Source organism: Mus caroli, unplaced genomic scaffold (genome assembly GCF_978045245.1).
Source record: "Mus caroli unplaced genomic scaffold, Mus_caroli_1 scaffold_3, whole genome shotgun sequence".
Lineage (NCBI taxonomy): Eukaryota > Metazoa > Chordata > Mammalia > Rodentia > Muridae > Mus > Mus caroli.
The window spans coordinates 89,096,480-89,117,333 of NW_028227258.1; the positions used below are offsets into that span (position 1 = coordinate 89,096,480).

At 36.9% G+C, this 20,854-nt stretch overlaps 1 long non-coding RNA gene across 1 annotated transcript in view; it reads right to left on the bottom strand.

Moving 5' to 3' along the window:
* Positions 1 to 20,854, bottom strand: part of LOC147005619 (uncharacterized) — a 442,787-nt gene that overhangs the window by 228,969 nt on the left and 192,964 nt on the right. Inside the window, exon 2 of the long non-coding RNA XR_015046621.1 lies at positions 16,703 to 16,816. This is a non-coding gene — a long non-coding RNA (uncharacterized LOC147005619). The remainder of the gene's footprint in view (positions 1 to 16,702; positions 16,817 to 20,854) is intronic.

The window sequence follows — 20,854 nt, forward strand, 5'->3', positions numbered from 1 at the left end:
AATGACTTGTGGAGATGCAGGGGGAAACTGAATGGTAACTGGGGATGATCCTGTTATTAAACAGGCTCCTTGTCCTGTTTTAGAACCATCTATAAAAACAAGAGGAGCATCTGGCAATGGATCTATAGCAGTAATACGAGGAAAGATTACTGGATGTACTTTAACCAATTGTAATATTGGATCCTTGGGGTAATGATTATCTATGAGGCCTTGAAAACTACGTCTCAAAATAGCCCAATTATCCTCCATGGCTGTTAACACTTCAATTTGCTTAGCATTATACGGTACTATTAGACTTTCAGGTGCAACTCCAAAAAACTGCATGCTTTGCTGTATACCAATCAGAGCCAACTGAGCTACTGAGGCAGGATAATAAACAAGTGTCTTGGCTGGGGAGATTTTTGGGTGTATCCATAACAGGGGAGCTCACTGCCATAAAACCCCAGTGGGTTGCAACTCTGTTTGCAGTATGCACAAGATAAGCTGTTTGGACTCATCTTGGCGTTTCAAGGCAGCACTCTGAATACGCTGTTCTACTAACAACAAAGCCTTCCTGGCAGCATCAGTAAGATATCTGGGAGAATTTAAATCTGTATTGCCTGGTAAGATATCATATAATGGCTGTAATTGTTTATTGGTCAAAGAGAGATAGGGTCAGACCCATTGAATATCTCCCAGTAACTTTTGAAAATCATTCAGGGTGCATAATCCATCTGTGCGAAACTGAATCTTTTGAGGGGACACAGATTTTGCTGTAATTTTTGTTCCTAAATAATTCACTACAACAACCTTTTGCACCTTTTCTGGGGCCACTACTAAATTCTGTTCCTTCAACTGTGTTACCACAAAGCTGTAAGCTTCATCAAGCAAGGCATCCCTGGGAGCAGCAAGAAGTATATCATCCATATAGTGATAACACTTCATGTTTGGAAATCGCTCTTGAACTCCTTTCAGAGCTGCATCAACATAGAGTTGACACATAGTGGGACTCTTCGCCATCCCTTGTGGCAGAACTGTCCACTCAAACCTTTTATCAGGTTCAGCACGGTTTTGGGAGGGGACAATAAAGGCAAATCTTACCATATCAGTTGGATGCAACAGGATAGAGAAAAAACAATCTTTAATATCTAAAACTATAATGGGCCAATTTGCGGTCAAGGCTGAAGGCAGTGGCAGTCCCCTCTGTACAGGCCCCATCAAGATCATTTGCTTGTTTATTTCTCTCAAATCATGCAAAAGTCTCCATTTTCCTGATTATTTTTCTTTATAACAAATATTGGAGTATTCCAGGGAGATGTAGAGGGCTGAATATGTCCCAACTCCAATTGTTCTTGTACCAGCTCTTTAGTGGCTTTTAATTTTTCTGAGGGGAGTGGCCACTGAGGAACCCACACCGGATCCTCAGTCTTCCATGTATTAGGTAATGCTCCCTCAGTGGCCCCTAGGAAAAACCCAGTCCGGCCTGATCATTCTTTTTGCGAACTGGCACTGGAGAGGTTCTACTTTGCAGAAATTGCCCTAACCCTTTTCTGGGAATATACCCCATGTCCAGCATCATGTCACGGGCCTTGCTGCCATAGCCTCCTTCATTAGTCAGAACAAAGCCCATGTGAGTCTCATATCATGGCCCCACAGAGAGACCGGAGCAGCCAACATATATGGCTGAAACTGTCCAGAATGTCCTTCTTCGTCCTTCCAATATAGGAAGTGAAAACTCATTTCAGGCATCTGAGCGTACCCGAGTCCTCTCAGAGTTTGTTCTGACTGTTGCTTAGGCCAACCAGAGGGCCAATCTCTGGTACTGATGATACTACGATCAGCACCAGTATCTAGGAGACTAGATATAGCTCTTCCTTCAATCCTGAGCTTCAATAGGGGTTGGGTATCAAGATTTAGAGAGCAAAATATATTGGGGTCCCAGTAGAACCAAATCCCTTGTCTCCCCGTTCTGAATCTTTGGCTGGAAATTGAGAGTGACTGCTGGGCAAAAGGAGCCATTGAGCTATTATATCACCAGGGGAAATGGCAATGATGCATCTAGGGGAAGATACCATAATCTTAACCTTTCCTATAAAATCTGAATCAATTACTCCTGGATGAACTATTAATCCTTGGATGGTAACAGAGCTCCTTCCCAAAATCAGCCCCACTATATCAGCTGGCAGTGGGCCTTTAAAGTCTGTGTCCACCAGCTGGACTCCCATGAGGGGTGTTAATATGAGTCAGGTGGTGGAACAGAGGTCAAGTCCGGCACTCCCTGTTGTTGCTCTCCAGGGTGACTCCATTGCATTGGTGGCCTCAAACTGGGCCATCCCTCTGTTACTTCCCCATATATTTGAGGGCTCTGGGGTTGGGGGCTCCTTTTCATGTTTTTTGGCTGGTCACCACATATCTGGGAGCAAGAAGCTGTCCATGAATATCTTTAACTGACCTACACTCACTGACCCAATGATTTCCTTTTTTGCATCTAAGACATAACCCGGGCACTTTTGGTCACTGGTTTCTGGCACCACTCAATTGTGGGCATTGACGTTTCATGTGGCCTGGCTGTCTACATTTAAAACAGTTATTATTCTGCTGGCTGCCTTTTCCTTATGACATCTATATGACAGCAGCAACCAGACCAGAATTAGAAAGAGGTCCTTCTATTTCTCTGCATATTTTCATCCAGACCTCTAGTCCTTTATGCTTATACAGATTAATTGCTCGCCTGCATTCTTTGGTGCACTGTTCAAAAATCAGCTGCCTCAGTAGAGGCATGGCAGCAACAGGGTCTCCAAAAACACGGCCTCCTGCCTCTACAAGATGAGCCACAAAATCAGAAAAGGGCTCTGTGGGCCCCTGAACAATCTTGGTCAGGTTCCCACTCACCTCTCCTCTATTCAGCACAGACGCCCAGGCTTTAGTCACTATGTTATTAATTTGCTCATACACTTGGATGGGATAATTAGTTTGAGCTGCTACAAATCTCCCTTTTCCCAGCAGCATGTCTTGATCCCAGGCTGGTTTGCCATTGCCAGCGTTGATCGCTGCTTGCTCGGCAGCAAACTCAATGAAAAATGCCTTCCAGTCTAGATATTGGCCTGGTGACAAGCAGGCACGAGCCATATTCTGCCAATTGCTTAGAGTCATGCAGTAGTGGTGCAGGTTCTCTAATTGCACTCTTACAAAAGCAGCACTGACACTGTAAGTAGGAACCCCTTCTGCTAATCTTTGAACAATCTTCTAATCAAGTGGCTCGTGATAATGACCTCCTTGTGCATCCTGAAATACAGGAAAGCACTCGGCTCAAAGTTCCCTCCAGGTTTCTGGATGCAGAATATGCCCCAATGCTCCGTCATGGGCATATGGAGGCGGCCTTGGCAGCCCTGGCACCGAAGGTTCTACCTTCATTTTCACTTTCTCTAGACTGTCAGCTATGCTCTCCAGATTGTCCTCAGACATATCCCTATCACTAGAACTTCCTTCTGCCTCTGACTTTTGGGATCACTCCTCTCTCATCTGATTTAGTGCCTCATTGCCCTTTTTGAGTTCTGCTCCACATTTTTCCTTATCCTCGATACAATTCCGTACTAGCTTCCACACTGGCAGCACCCCTTTAGTGAGAACTCCCTGTTCTGCAAACTTCAAGTCCTTCCCTAACTTCTCCCAACTGGGCCCTGTAAGATGTCCTGATATGGAGAACCAAGGAGCCACCTGATCCACTGTTTTTAAAAAGTTCTCCAGGGCCTCCTTTTTCAGCCGGATTACTTTTCACTTTCAGCAAGTCCTTAAGGGCTTGGCGCACTCTTTGATCTGAGGTTGAATTTCCCATGGTGCTTGGTGCAACTTGTTCCAAAACCAGGGGCCTTATCGTCTCAATCTGAGAATTTAACTTGTCCCACTTACCTGGGAACTTACCAGCTAGATGCCCTGACTAATGAGTTCTGAATGTCCCCGTATTAGCCACCATTTGTCGCTTCTGTCTCCAACCAGCAGAAAAGAGCAACGACTCAGCATTCTTCTCAAAGCAGTTTATTCAGAAAACTTTCAACAGGCATGCAGGAAAAAAAAATCTCTCTTCTTTTCCCCCGCCCCCAATCACAATTCCTTATATAACCCTTCTACCATGCCCCATCAGCCCAGTCCACGTGACAGCAGTTCATTGGCCAGAATCATCACTCATCATATGGTCCGATCTTGCATCATGGTGCACCTGTGCAGTTCTCACAATGGACAAGGCTTATTTTCAGGTGTATGAGGAAGTCAGGTGCAAGTCATAAGACTTGGCTGCAGTCCCGGATGCCATCTTGGGACTGCTGCCACACCAGCTCTTCACACTCTAGCAATTAATCCTTTACTTAATCTCTTGATGTTTTAGGATGAATTGCTAAATTCCAGAGACTGCAGTTTCTGGCCTCAGAGGATCAGAGAAGGCAAGCCAGCTACAATAGCATAGCAACTTAGACTTAAATAAGTAAACTTTTTATTATACAGCAACCTTAAATTTCTCATAAGACAAAATCTTACCCTAGAACCTCCTAAGAAAAGTCTTACCACAGAGTCTCTTAAGACAAAGTTCTACCCCAGAATCTTCTAAGTCAAAGTCTTATCCTCCACCTATGCTCTTCTGCTTCCACTGCCTCAAGAAGAACCAACAAGAAAGAAGAAACACCCCACGCTGGGGATGCCCTCCTTCCAGCAGCAAATGGCGTGTACTTTAGAGAGAATAAAAGAAAATTTGCTGATGGGTTGGGTGTGGGATTTTCAAAAAGAAGTGGTAATTCCTAGATTCAATTAAACGACACAGAGCAGGCAGAGTGGTCTATTGGTATGAAGAGAAGTGGGGAGAATGATGTAAGGATGACAGGAAGATGAGACCATAATTGTGTTTTGAGACATAAGTGGAAAAAAACCGTACAAACATTTGTATTTATAAACTGGAAGGGAGCAGAAGACTAAAGAGCGTACTGCAGATGCTGTTAGAATTTGTATGCACTCACTGATAAGTGGATATTAGCCCCAAAGCTCAAAATACCCAAGATACAATTCACAGACCACATGAAGCTCAAGAAGAAGGAAGAAAAAGTGTGGATACGTTAGTCCTTCTTAGAAGGGGGGACAAAATATCCATGGGAGGATAAACAGAGACAAAGTGTGGAGCAGAAACTGAAGGAAAGGCCATCCAGAGACTGCCCCACCTGGAGATCCATCCCATATTTAGTCACCAAACCTAGACACTATTGTGGATGCCAACAATTGCTTGCTGACAGGAATCTGATATAGCTGTCTCCTGAGAGGCTCTGCCAGTGCCTAACAAGCACAGAAGTGGATGCTCACAGCCAACCAATGGACTGAGCACATGGTCCCCAATGGAGGAGGTAGAGAAATGACCAAGGACCTGAAGGGATTTGAGGCCGCATAGGAAGAACAACAATATGAACCAAACAGTACCCCCAGAACTCCCAGGGACTAAACCACTGACTAAAGAATACACCTGGAAGGACCCTTGGCTCCAGCTACATATGCAGCAGAAAATGACCTAGACGTTCATCAATAGGAGGAAAGGCCCTTGGTCCTGTGAAGGCTCCATGCCCCAGTGTAAGGGGAATGCCAGGACAGGGAAGCAGGAGTAAGTGAGTTTGTGAGCAGGTGGGGTGGGGTTGGGATAGGGGTTTCTGGAGGGGAAACCAGGAAAGGGGACAACATTTAAAATGTAAATAAAAACAATATCTAATAAGAAAAAGAATTTGTAGGATGGGTAAATTGGTTAGGAGTGTAATTCTAATAGGAAACAAAGAATGACAAAAGCAAAGCCATGGGAGACAGGTATTTTGAAATGTTCATCTTACTAAATCACTGATGTTAAATTACTCAGTTTCTTGAGCAGCAGAAATATTCCAGAGCTTTCACTATCCTGTAAAAATTATCGACCATACTTCAGAAGAAAGCACAGAACAAATCTAACAAGTCAGATCCGAACCAGGCTTTAGAAGCACTGTAGAAGTAAAAGATTTGGAACTGTGTTGTTCAGAAACAGAGTAACTGGAAGAATTTTCCATCCCTGTTGACCTACCCTACTGAATTCTCACTTACTATCCAATATATGAAGGTATAATTTCAATGTTTTTTTTTTTTTTTTAAGTACTGAAACATCATTAATGCAGGTCCAGAGAAAGGTCTTTAAAATGTCATCAAGCTATGTTCCAAGCAACCTAACAGTATGAACTCTAATATAACAGAACATGCATGAACATGTTGAATTCAGGTATTTCTTCCAAGCTTCCTGTAATGCTGCATTTCATGTGACATTTTATAAGTCCCAGTGTGAAAATCTGTATTAGTAGTCAAAACAATTGCATAGAAACCCAGTTGATTCCCCTTAATGAGATGACTTTTAAAAGAAATATCTATCATTAATTTCTCTCTGACTTAGTATACCCATGCCCAATCATTCAGCAGTTCATAGTGTCTTTCAAATGGAACATTATTCCAAAATATTTCATTTTCCCTTTGTAGAAGAAAAACATCTTACTAGTGTTGTTCCTAAGACAACTAGAAAAATATACATAATGAGCTGATTCTATTTAATCATCTGTCTAAATTAGAACAGCTCTTGAGAATAATGAAGATTGTGTCATCAGAAACAAAGACCATAAATATTTTGAGTCATTAAGAAACTAATTATACATACAAAACAGTATACATTATCACTATCTGTAATATACCAACATGTTTTGACTGTTAAATAAAGAGTGGGTTGGCTGTACATCAGTTTGTTGGCTTGGAAAATATTTGTAACTGTGTTTTGGCTTTCTGATCTATAGTAGATGATGCCACACTATATATGTATAGTTAAGAGATTTGCACAGAAAGAATAGATCCTCAAGCCCACAGCAGCCACACTTTTTTTAATCTTAGTTTCTGAAACTAAGATTACATAATTTCAGTTTAGTCTTGTGAACAGTGAACTTACAGTGACAATTATTTTCTGTAGATGTGGGAGCATATATAAAAATCATTTTGATTAACTTCACTCAATTTTTCAAATATATCTCTACAACATTTCCACTTGTCTACTATCTCTATTATGTCTCTTTAAATGAAATGTACATTTAATGCTAAATACTTTAAATAGATCAAGTATGTAAAACTACTTAAAACTGTGTTATACTCATCCTACTCATGAACATAAACGAATATAGATTTTTTTTTTGTTTTTAGTTTTATTTTGTTTGCCTTGGTTTGAGATAGGGTGTCAGTACAGAGCCCTGACTGGCCTAGAATGAGCTTTGTAGAGCAGATTCTCTCAATCTTAAACAATCTTACTCTCTGCCTTCCAAATATTGGGATAAAGTGTATGTCGATATGCATGGCTTATAATTTAACACATGTGAATCAGGTCAGATTACAATCCATAGAAGACTTTTCCAGGTAGACCATTAGAATAGGCTGTGAGTAGTGACAAGCAATGGCCTAACATGAGCAGAATGGAATGTGATGTGGAAAACAGATACAAATTACACGAGCATGCAATTTTAAAGAATAATTATTCTATTACTTTGTAAATAAATGTTTTTAAAAGCCATAACAGTAAGAGGAACCATATCCAAAAAGGTACATTATGATATACATTATCTGTGATCAAAGATTTAGATACAGAAAGAGTTCAATGAACAACATCTTTATTTTCCTCATCAGCAATAAAACTTCACAAAAAATTTATCTTCTCTAAAAATCAGGAACAATACAAGGATGTTGACATTTTATACTTCAGTACTTGAAATCTTAGCTTGAATAGTAAGCAAATTGAAGGAATCCAGGGGACAGAAATAGGAAAGGAAGAGCTCAGAATATTTCATTGGCAATTGGTGTAATTTTTATATGTAAATGAACCTATACATTCCCTCTGAGATCCCCTAGAGTTGATAAACACCGTTACCAAAGAAGCAGGTTGCACAATTAACAAACAACAAAGGGACTGAAAAAGACATTAGTAAAACAACAATGTCCATTCTATTTTTGGAGGTATATTGTTGGATCATGTGTTTTGGAACTTTTTTTTAAACCTACTTCGTTTTTACTCATCTATTATCACTTCTGACTGTGTCATTATGGTTTGTGTTAGTATGTGTATGTATTGTGATTTTTCTTTGTTTTTTTTCCTTTGTTTATTTTCTTCTTGTGTTTGTTTGCTTTGTTTACCCTTTTTATGTATTCCTATGCTTTTTAAGGAGAGAGAGAGAAGGCATGGAGTTGAACGGGTAGGGAGGTGGGGAGAATCTGGGAGGAAAAAGGAAAGAAAAATAATATTCAGAATATATTCTATGGAAAATGTATTTCCAGTTAAAAGAAGGAAACACACACGTGAGCATTGACTGCACATGAAGAAGCTAATAACTCTTGAAAATAAAAATAAAACTTTTCTCATCCATGTCTCTGGGTTTCCTTTCTCTTGCTACAATACACAGTTGTTGATGAGGAAAAGAAAATCCTACCAAGAAAACGGTTTCAGGAAACTCACCTCCAGTTTAAGTGACAAAAACTTTGAGTTAATGACATTTAGTCTGTACTGTGTGCGGGCACACCATTACCATTTTTTAATAATGTTCTAATTTTTTTTAAAACTAAGTATATCAATAATATATAAATTGTCAAAACTGCAAAAAATGGTAAGCTGACTTAATGACTTATTTGAGAAAGGTCATTTATTCATTATTCACTATGAAAATGCTCAGTGTACTTTGCATAATAAATAACTCTGAATTGAAAAGATGTATTAATTCCATAGCAACAGGGTCACAATGTGAAGAGAATAGAGATTGAAGCTCACTACTATTTTTTTTTTAATTTTTTAATTTTTTAATTTTTTTACAAAACCATGCACACCGAGTCACTGTAGTTTGAAGATTGGATTTTTACTTACTCAAATGTGTAAGATATTTTTACTGAAAAATATAAATGAATAAAGTATTTCAATTTATATAAAGGGATAAAGGATTGGAGAGACATTTCAGTAAGTAAGGATGCTTGCTGTCATCACTGGTGACCTGAATTTGAAGTGCAAGTCTAACAAGGAAGAAGGAAAGAAATGACTTCTGCAAGGTGTTCTCTGACCTCCTTGCGTGTTCTGGTACATTGCTATCCACCTGCATGCCCCAAGTCAACGTAATAAAACTAAGATAAAATATAAGGAGCAATAACTGTATTCTATGAATATTTTTTTTTAAATTTGCTGCATAACCAAACATAAGTTACTACTTTTAACAGTTATAAGAAACACTATTTCTCTTTGTCTTGAATATATGTGTATGTCTTATCAAAAATAGCTAATCTTGCTAGACACAGTTGTTATACTGAGAAAATGATTATTCTAAACTAAAATGTAAGTAATAAATATGTATCAAATCTTAAATGTACGACCAAACCAAAACTGAATAATCTGATAAGTAATTTACCAAGGATTACATGTATAATAATAATTAACAATAATAATAGTAATATTTTTACATTGAACAATAAAATTTGTTACAAAGTTAACTTTACCTCTCATTTTACTTTAAATTTTTTTTTCTAAAAATGTATACACTTTGTACTTACATTATACTTTAAAGTATATAAATTGCATATGTGGCTCACATTACATTGTGTATCAATGCTATTAGACCACATAGCTTTCATATTCTATTTTTACTAATGAAATTTCATTCCTGTTTGCTTACTCATGACAGCATTATTTATTAATGACTTTTAACTTTAGATATTCTGGCTACTTCTAATAATATTTTCTAAGTAGTTCCATAATGAATAGCTTAATGTTTAGAACTTTCTATTTCTATTGAATTATTTAATGAGAATGGATGGTACAAATGTATCAAATAAGTATCTTATGAGTCCTGCTATGAATAAAATTATTGCATCTAATGAAAAGTTTATATACATTAATAGTACCAATATAGTAAGTTAGCATACTAAGCTTACCAAAATCAGTCCATAAATTAGAGGAAGGATTGAAATTATTGCCACTATCATAGCTGGAAAGGGATTTCTTTCAGGATGACTTTGATTTATATATTTAATTTCCATGGATTTTATATCTAAATAAAATATTGATTTAGGTATTTGTTTTCTTTTTCTGAAATAAGGTCTCACTTGTGGGCTTCACTGCAACTTGCTCTGTAGATCATGCTGGGATAAAAGGTGAATATCTTTCTATTTATTGATTTATTCTCTTAAAATACTCTCATCTTATTGTTATACTACATGAGTGTGTGATTATATTTCCTATAAGTCTGAGGTTGCTGTATTTATCTTTGTTGAAGGGGTAAGATTATGAGTAAACTCGACAAATACAGCAAGCCTGCTCACTATCTATCAGGCCATGTGTGATCACTATCTGGCTGTGCAAGGAATGCAATATTTACTTTTCATCTTAATATAAATACGATATAGGTATTATTATTACTTTCAAATCACTGAAAGAAAAATTATTATAAAGTTATCTTTAACTAAAAAAAAAGCAATGGATTCATACTTTTTTCCAAGGGCATATATATTTTTCCTATGATATAAATGTAGAGGTAATAAAAATGTTTAGCTATTATATTTAATTTAAGTATTTTTCACAGTTTCTGTTATTATTAAAACAGATACTGCTTTATTTAGAAGTAATACATTTGGTGAGCTGGTTCTAATGGAAGACACTATTTAAAAATGAAAAAGAAAGACAAAAATACTTTGAAAAATAGTTCTGTTATAGTAACATGTTTATGAAATTTGTTAAGGTAGAAAATGTATGGGAGAAAATTATTTAAAATCAGAAAAACAAATTAAATTTGGAAATATATTTTTTAAATTGAAGTGAAATTTGAAGATGAATGAGGACAAAGCTCTACAGTGTAAGTATCTGTGGAAGTCTGCTACATTTATTCAGCAAATAAGTAACTTATGAAGGATCTACATGCTTATTAGATGAGGAAAAAATATCACATTGCATGAAGAAGTATAAAGTATACAAAGACTCATTCATAACAGTATGAATCTAATGCTGTAGAGAAGAAATTTATTTAATATGCAGAGAAAAAGAAGGATTTTTCAAGCAGAAAAAGATCATAAACCTCCAAATGTAAAGTCATAGATATATTTGCTATTTGTTAAAAGAATTTACTTATTTATGTGTTTATTTATTTTTAAATTGACAGGCATTTCCATAGTTTTATGCATTGAGTTTTAATAATTTTCAACTCCTTGCCCATGCTCTGGCAAGACACAAAACTCAGGGCTTTTCAAGAAACTTGCTATGTAGGCCATGCTGGGATAAAATGTGAATATCATTTGTTAGCTGAGAAGAGGTCCATCAAAATCTACTCTATTTGTTGCTATTGAATTCCTTCTGTGTTCCTAACTCTGAGTTGGTATTTTCCAATGATTTCTTTACTTCTCACATTTCTTATACTTCCCTGTACAATGAAATTGTATCGTTAGAAGGAAAAAAAAAGTACTTTAATCTGAAACTAGTTAAATGATTTTATCAGCTGCTAAAACCCAAGTATACCAAACAGAGCAGAGCATCTGGATTTTTACCGTTCTGTGGTTGTAGGAAAAATTTCACATAGTGTCGTGTATTTCAGAGACAAAGACACTTTGAGAAGACACACCCTGTGATTGAAAGTGTAAGAAAAAAAAGATGTAACTCCTTTCATGGGTATTAGGACCATCCAGAGACTGCCCTACCCGGGGATCCATACTATAATCAGCCACCAAACACAGACACTATTGCATATGCCAGCAAGATTTTGCTGACAGGACCCTGATATAGCTGTCTCTTGCGAGGCTATGCCAGTGCCTGGCAAATACAGAAGTGGATGCTCACAGTCATCTCTTGGATGGTTTGAACACAGGGCCCCCAATGGAGGAGCTGGAGAAAGTACCCAAGTAGCTGAAGGGGTGTGTAACTCCTTCAGGAACAGCAATATGAACTAGCCAGTATCCCCTGAGCTCATGTCTCTAGTGGAATATATAGCAGAAGATGGCCTAAAATGTCATCATTGGGAGAAGAGGCCCTTGGTCTTGCAAAGTTTATATGCCCCAGTACAGGGGAATGCCAGGACCAGGAAGCAGGAGTGGGTGGGTTGGGGAGAGTATAGGGGACTTTGGGGATAGCATTTGAAATGTAAACGAAGAAAATATCTAGTAAAAAAATTTTTAAAGAAAGAAAAGATGTGGAAGTCTTTAAGTCTTTCCAAATGCAGCTCTCTATTACCCTTGCTGGTGACTGCTTCTTCCAACAGCTTCATACTGGAGGGTCCCCTCCCCCTCTTTTTTCCCCCTGAGAATGTGGCATAAAGAAGGAAATATATGCTTGGACCAATGCTTTGAGGAAACCACCCCAAAAGAAGTAAAGCTTATATTTCAGATGGTGCCTCTGTGAAACATAAACATGTAAAAGGAGTAAGTTGCTACTATTGGGGTTTTTAATCAGATTTTTAAGTTTCTCCTGGTGAAAGAAGTAATGATTTTTTTTAAATGGAGGACAAGGTATAAAATCTCAACATTTTTTATTAGTTAATTTAACAAAAGAGTGGAGAGTAGGAAGCTATTACCAACTCCACCCAGGTATTTCACAGTTGACACACCTTCTGTAGTACTGCTAGCATCCAATTGTTAACCTGTCTCTGTCTTCCAAACTTTGCCTGAAGTTAGGGGGCTTTTATATCTTTCTGGCTCGTATCACAGGAAGATAAGGTGGATTTTGTTATCCAAAGTCCATAGTTAAAACCAAAGACTTTATTCTACAAAATGAAGATTATAGGTTTCAGTGTTCAAGGTTCAGACAGATAAATGGTAGTATTTGAAAGTGCTTTGTCATAATTAACGGTTAGGGCATCCTAACAAATTTGAAGTTAGGTAGGAAATAGCAGAAGCAAATTGATACTTGATAATGTTCAAGAGACACAGACAAAAGAAAATTGAAGAAACTAGTTATTTAAAAATGTAATTAATATTTAATGATATTAAATAAGCAAGAATCTGTATTTCTCATGCTAATTTTATAAAAATTCCTATAATGATCACAAAACTACAACTATTCACTTTCTATGCACATATATGACAAAAAATAGGGTAGTTTGCTAAGTCAGTATTTTAGACTAAGAATGTCTAAAGTTTAATTTGCTGAATTTAAATTACTCACCTGTCATTAAAATTTTAATCATTCAAGGTTCGGTTTCATTTAGACTATGGCAATAATAACATAAGGATCAAGATAATTTGATGACCAATATGTTACTTAGTACATACTCTGGTTCATAATTAGTGACAAAATATGTTACTGCAGAAAACATTTTCATGATTGTTCTAAGAGTATTTCCATATACAGATTTTCCTGTAAAGATAACAAGATGAACAGTCTTTAGAAACCAGTCCAATTTAAAACGGCAGGACCATCAGAAACACCAGGGTGATGGGCAACAGGTCTGCAATTGTAAGATGACTCCCACATTTCAGGGGATGGTTGGCCTTTGAAAGGTTTACATTTTATTTTATGTGATTGTGTGTGAGGTGGGGTTCAGGGGACAAGCAAGAATGTCATGCATCAGGCTTCTCAAGAAGTGTCTATGATTTTTTGTTTTGTTTTGTTTTACCAGACACAGGATCACATGATCTGTCCCTGACCATGTGGGAGGGATAGAACAGCAAGTGAGACCCAAGGAATCTACTAATTTCCAACTTGCCAGCACTAAGAGGCCATCTTTGAGTATGTGATTTCTGGCGATAAAACTCAGGTTCTCATGTTTGTGTGTCAAACATTTTCCAGACTGAGTCAACTCAATTCCTAAAATGTTTTAGTAACTTCTAGGCTGAAAAGTATCAGTCTTGCCATTCACTCTGAATATAAGGACATTGCTTAAGGGAAAAGTACATTCAGTATTTACTGGGAACTATTATAATATCTTGACTATCCAATGGAGATGGCACTATTCATCAGCACTATTTGTATTGTTCTCAAGGCTCATCTAACTCTTTAAAATTTTAAATATAAAGCTTCTGTGTTATCCAATGAGGTTCTGTCTGGGCCTTTATTTCATCTTGGCAGCAGAGTCTCTCCTTATTGTTCTGAAAGGAAATCCATCATCTTGAAGTCTAAAGCCATTCTTCTATTTCTCCAAACCAATACAGGCAGAAAAAAGTCTGGCTCAAGATGTGGCTCCTATTCACAAAAGTTTTCACCTGGGACCTCCTCAAATATTTAGCTGTCCTCATTATTTCATATAAAGGCCCTATGGTTGACACAGAAAGCTAGGAGTAGAGGACATAATTTCTGAACGCCTAAATAATATGTGAAAACAGGAAAGAATTCAGGACAGAAAGATGCTTGCAGCAGACAACAAATATTGAATGTCAGCAATCTTTGTGACTCTTACAAACATTATGAACTTAGCTGAATGGCCTCCATGACTAAGGGTTCACACTTCATTATAACAAAAGATATTATAAATGTGTACATTTATAAATACTATTAATATCTCCGTTTTATCTCTAAGGCATACAACACACTTATGTCTTACTTCAAGAGGTGTTTGTAAGTAAAAATAGGTTTAAGTTCTCTTTCTGATTAGTCACATCAATGCATAATTTCACCAACAGTATTTATAGAAATAGTCTTAAATAATCAAAATTGGTTTGAAGTACTGGACAAATATTCATCCATGTAATAGATTATCCAATATACTCTAGGTAATATTCTAAGTTTTTGATGTACTTTCCAAGTAATCTTCACTCAGTGATACAAATTTGTCTATCAAAATGAGAAGTAAAAGGATTTGACCAAGGTTGAACTAGTAAAAGTAGGCTTGGGAAAGAGTCATAGTAACAAAAATAATGAGGTCTCAATTAAAGGGAGTTCAGAAAAAATAAGCAATTATAAAATGAATATATATGAAGCATTTTCTTTTCCATGTGCAAAGTTATATCTACTGTGGAATCTATGTACACGGTATCCAAATTCTGCAGGTAGAATACAATTTGGTTCTTCTGTCCACAAGAATTGAAAGAAGTTAACATTAGTAATCATATAGGTTATAACTTTAAGTTAATTTTCATTTTTATAAAATGATAAAATAGCATTTAAATTTATAAACCATTGATTTTATAGATATATTTCAGTCTGTTAGACACAGAATGCAAGACTAAGATTTTATCTATCAACAAAGAATGAAGGTAGTCAAATGCTAAAAAAAGTTTTATAGTTTTATGCTAGGGTCAGAAACTTTCACATTAATTTAGCGCTCAAGGTTATAAATAACTACTTAGTTATACTCAAGAAACAAGTTCTGCCTGGAATATACTCATGTTATATATCAACAGCTTTCTCATGAATCTATCTTTTTTTTTCCACTTTCCAGAATTCTGTTACTTGGCTATTATAATAAGCAAGACTATCTGAATAAGTATTATGTGTTCCTATTAGTATTGTAGAAAGAAAGAGTAGAAGAATGTCAGAATTACTATCATGCTAGCTAACCTTGATTGACACTTGATATTCCTCAAGCTCTCTACCACTTGATTTTTAACATTTTAGACTTAATCATTAGCTTGTGTTCACAGTATATCAGTCAAGGTAAAGATATTACTCAAGCATTCATAGAAGAAGGCCAGCTCCTCATAACATCACCTCTGAATCACATCTTATTAACTGCAATTTTAAAAACAAAAAACTTTAAATGAATGTTTCAGGTAACTACTTGCAACTACAGCACACATATTTGTCTTTTGGTCATTGTAATATTTTCTTAAATTTAGTTTTGTTGAGGCCTCCCCAGCATAGTCTTAGGGAAATACCAAGGGCTTCCTCTGTGCAGAAATTGTCAACCAACCACAGCTTTCTCCTCCCAGCTGACACTATTCAGAGACAACTTACCTACAGAGTCTCCAAACAAAGATTGGTTCACCTATCTCCTTGTTCAGCTGTATATAATAGGTCTGCTTCATTGTTTGTACAATAAAATTCCTAGTATCCAGGCTGTTAGGGATTCCCCATCATAGCACATCCTACCCAATCCCAGCTTTTCTGTATATGTGTCTGTTGGTTCTTCTTTTAGTCACTCCAGAAAAGTCAGTACTCGCAGCCATACAGGCTGTATGACATTCTGTTCTGTGTATCTACATATCTATACTCTCAGGTCAGAACTAAAATAAATATCAGCAAGTCTAAATCTGATAGGATTACAAGCACGTGGTCAACATGTGTGTCCTATGGGAAAGTTTTGATTGATGAAATACATCACCACATTTTCAGAGGAAAATATCATAGTTAATAACCTTAACCTTTCTAGCATAAAAGATTGGGAAGCAAAAGTACTTGAGATAGAAAAGCCCCAGGTGCCATTAAATATGCGTATGAATGTCAAGGATATCAGATTTTGAAAGCTAAACTTGCTAATCACAAAATCACTGGTTTTAATTTTCCAAAAAGCTATATACAAGGAAACTGTGATTAATTTATAAAGGTACCAAATGATAGATAAACTTTTTGTGACTCAAGACCCTGCTCCTCTTCTCTTCATTCAATTCCAAGTCAAGATTTGCAAGTCTTTGGCAATCAGTAGTTAATAAATGTTTCATTGTATAATTAAACAAATGAGTATAGCTAGAAGCACTCTTAAACTGAGTACAAGAAATTGAAAGTGCAGCTCAGTACATTCATCATTGTGGGGATGATTACCTGCCTACAATCCTGAGGCATGCTCTGTGGAGGACAGTGAAAGATGAGCACAGGTGTTCCAACAGCACAGCAGCCAGAGTGAGGGCAGACACTTGCATTACAGAGGACAGACATCTGCAATGGAGAGAAGTAAAAGGATTTGTTTTATCGTGGTTAAGAAAGCAGTCTGAGAGACTCTGCCAGTGCCTGACAAATACAGAGGTGGATGCTCTCAGCCAACCATTGGACTGAGCACAAGGTCCTCAATGGAGGAGCTAGAGAAAGTACCCAAGGAGCTGAAGGGGTTTGCAAGCCCATGGGAGGAACAACAATGTGAACCAACCAGCATCCCCCAGAGCTCCCAAGGACTAAACCACCAACCAAATAGTACACAGGAGGGACCCATGACTCCAGCCACATATGTAGCAGAGGATGTGTGACATCAATGAGAGGAGAGGCCCTTGGACCTGTGAAGGCTTGATGCTGCAGTGTAGGGAAATGCCAGGATCAGGAAGTGAGAGGGGGGTAGGTTGGTGAGCAGAAGGAGGAAATAGGGGATTTTCGGAGGGAAACCCAGGAAAGAGGAAAACATTTTAAATGTAAATAAAGAAAAAAAATAATAATGAAAGAATAATAATTATAATAAAAAGAAAGAAATAGAAAGAAAGAAAGAAAGAAAGAAAGAAAGAAAGAAAGAAAGAAAGAAAGAAAGAAAGAAAGAAAGAAAGAAAGAAAGAGGAAGGAAGGAAGGAAGGAAGGAAGGAAGGAAGGAAGGAAGGAAGGAAGGAAGGAAGCAGCCCTTGGAGATACATGTGCTAGTTTGAATGTAGATTATTGCTGTAGCTGCATGATATTGGCCTAGCAAAATTTTCATGAAGATATAGAAGATTTATCTATCTGTACCTCCAGTGAAAAACTTGTTGCCCCACCTCTTAAAAATCATATTGGCTAAAGCAACGAAGGAACTCAGTGAACTTTTCAGACGTGCCTCCTTACTACCTGTCACAAATTTAATGCTTTAAGCTCCACCTGCCCATGAACTGGGTAACTTGCTAAAATGCTGGAAAAAGTAGTTCTTGGAAAATAACAAAGGCCCACTTGTTAGTATGATGACCTATAGGTTTGTTCTTAGAAATCCCTTCAACATGTGGTCCAAGGTGATTCTGACCTGAGAAATTCCAGAGAATGATTCTGACCAAAGTCCATTTCTTGATCAGTATTTACTATTTAATTAAGCTTAATTTAAATTTGGCCAAAAATTATGCACTTGGCTTTTCTCTGGCAAATTTGAGGATTAACACTTGTTGTGTAGTTATGTAGCTCTCTCCTTCCAGTTGAAGCTATCCCTCCTGGTGAGGGAAGTGGGAGGCTCTTATGATTTAGGAGGTAATGATATTTAGGAGGCTCAGCAATCTCCTGTATTTACAAGGTTTACAAGGGTCCTCCTCAAGGTTTACATCAGTAACAATTCCTCAGTAGAATTTTTGGCTTGCTTAGATTTTCTTGGTCTGTCCACAGCATCCTAGGCATGTGAGCTTCATAGGGTATCGATGGTATACTTGTATTGATTCACCTCATATTCCTGTAGATAATCTCAGTAAGCTAACAGTGGGTTGGAATCACTTCCTAAGTTATTGTTGGTGCACTTAGAAGTGACTAGATAGTTGCTCACAACTCCCAAGGAAAAGTCATTTTATACTGCCTAAGGCTAGAGTAGCAATGTGATATCATTTTGATGTTGACCCAAGCTGTGCCAATTCTGAAAGTTCCATTGAAGCCCCAGGGCTCCCTCTGAAAATGCCTGAAACTTCCCATACCACAATGAAGCTGGATCCCTTCTTCTGCCTAAACTGCCTTCTTCTCTCCTACACAGATGAAAGATTCAAAGCCAAGTCTAATAACAAAGTGTTCCTAAATTTATCTCAGAATTTATTTGGTATAACTTAAAACTATATCATGCCTTACCCAAGAGAACACCAGCTCTTTTCATAACAGAAATTGAAATATAAACACTAATCTCAGACTTAGTGGTGTATTCTTGTTAATAACTCTGAAATAATATTTTGTTCTGAGATTATTTTTACTCTGTGATTTAGTTGTGCAACAATGTATCTGGCAAAATTATGGTAATAAAAAGGAGTCTAATGTCAGAGGAGCAAAGTATTTAATGCTGAACTAATATAGATTACTTCTTGGCATAATAGTAAAAGTCAATTAGTTTAATGATAATTATTTTAAAAATTACTATTAGTTAATTTTTTCCTTATCTTTATCATTAAAAAGATGTTGCCAGTGATATAGTATACTAATTTATAAACAACTATTTCTCTATTTATATTTACTATTTTTTCTTTGTTAAAATGCATTTGGTAATTATTTAAGTAGTAGTAATTTGTGATTAAGTATAACTGATTCTATAGTCGATTTACAATTATAATTATATTAAGTTAAAATTGCTTACTTAAAATTACTTCTTGATGAATATGGAGACACATGCCTTTCTCTGCACTTAGAACTCAAGGCAGGATGATAAATCGTTCAAAATTATCCTCAGTAGCTTTGTGAGATGAAGACCAATATGGGCTATAGAAGGTACCATCCCAATACCCTCCAATTACTATTATTGTTATCATTATTATTAACATACTATATATATATATATATATATGTGTGTGTGTGTGTATGTATATGTATATATGTATACTTAAAGGTATTTTATAGTTGATTTTAGACCTTGAGTCTTGTCGCTGAACCTTTATCAATACTATCATTGTCAGGCACTAAAAAAGGATGCCAACAGAATATTTTGATTTTATTGTGGAAAAAACTCTGAACCAGTATAATTGATTCCATTCTTTTTTCTGCTCATCACTACAAAACTTATGAAAGCACTGGAATTTTACTTTGTAAAATTTCTTATCACTGGCCAACTTTTCAACCATGAAAATTTATCATTTTTATCTCGTGTGTCCAAACAAGCTTTAACTGTAAGCTTGACACAGCCCAGATTTACCATGAAGGGAGACTCAGCTAAGGATTGATCAGCTCAGACTGGCCTGTAAGCATGCTTATAGAGTATTGTCTTGTCTATTAATTTATAGAGGAAATGCATGACTACTGCGAGTGGTACAATCTTTTTGCAGGTGTTCCTGAGCCATACAAAACAGCTAATTGAGGCAGCATGGGACAGGCTTTGAATCCCAGCTATTTGTGTGGCAGAAATGGGGGGACACCTGTGAGTATGAGGTCAGCCAGCTAGCTTATATCTGCCAGTTCCAGGCCAACAAGAACTACATAATGAGGTCCTGTGACAAATAAAATAAAAACTACAACTAAAAAGTTTAGCTGAGCAGAAGGAAGCGTGGAACACTTCCCCATGATGGTTTCTGAGTCAAGTTCCTGTTTGATTTCTGTTTGAATGCAAGTCCTAACATCCTCAATGATGGGCTATGACTTGGCAATATAAACTAACCAAGCATTTTCCTCTGTTGCTCTGGGTGGTTATTTTTTTTTTTATCACAGCAACAAATGGGAGGCTATAATAACATCAAATATTCTTTGCTTGCTCATTTTGATTTTAGATTACCTGAGGGATCAACCTCTGGCCTTCACTTACCCTACTCATTAACCTTGTCTGGTATTTCCTGAAGCGTTCAAACAAAACAAAAACATGGCTATTTCTGCATATTTGTCCATTTATTGACTCAATTACAATGGATAGTTGTATATTTATGATGCAAAACTATGTTCACATCTGTCATATTTTAGTCTAATTTCTGTCATTTAATTAACAAAACCTTTTTAGGTATTAGTATTGAGTTTCTCACTATATTTCTAAATTACCTACATCAGCATCTAAACACCCATCCCCCAATTCTCTCTCTCTCTCTCTCTCTCTTTCTCTCTCTCTCTCTTTCTCTCTGTCTCTCTGTCTCTCTCTCTCTCTCTCTCTCTCTCTCTCTCTCTCTCTCTCTAACTAGTCTTCCAGCAGGTTGCATCAACTTAGAACACCTTCCTGAAGGATGTCCTAGATTTGGCGGTCATAACCATTTTGGAATCTGACATAATCAACCTTTTTTAAAAAAGACAATTAAATTGTAAGGAGATTCTTTTGCCTCCTTTAAAGAATGTTTCCTCCTATTGGGTTGCCTTGTCCAGTCTCAATATGAGGGG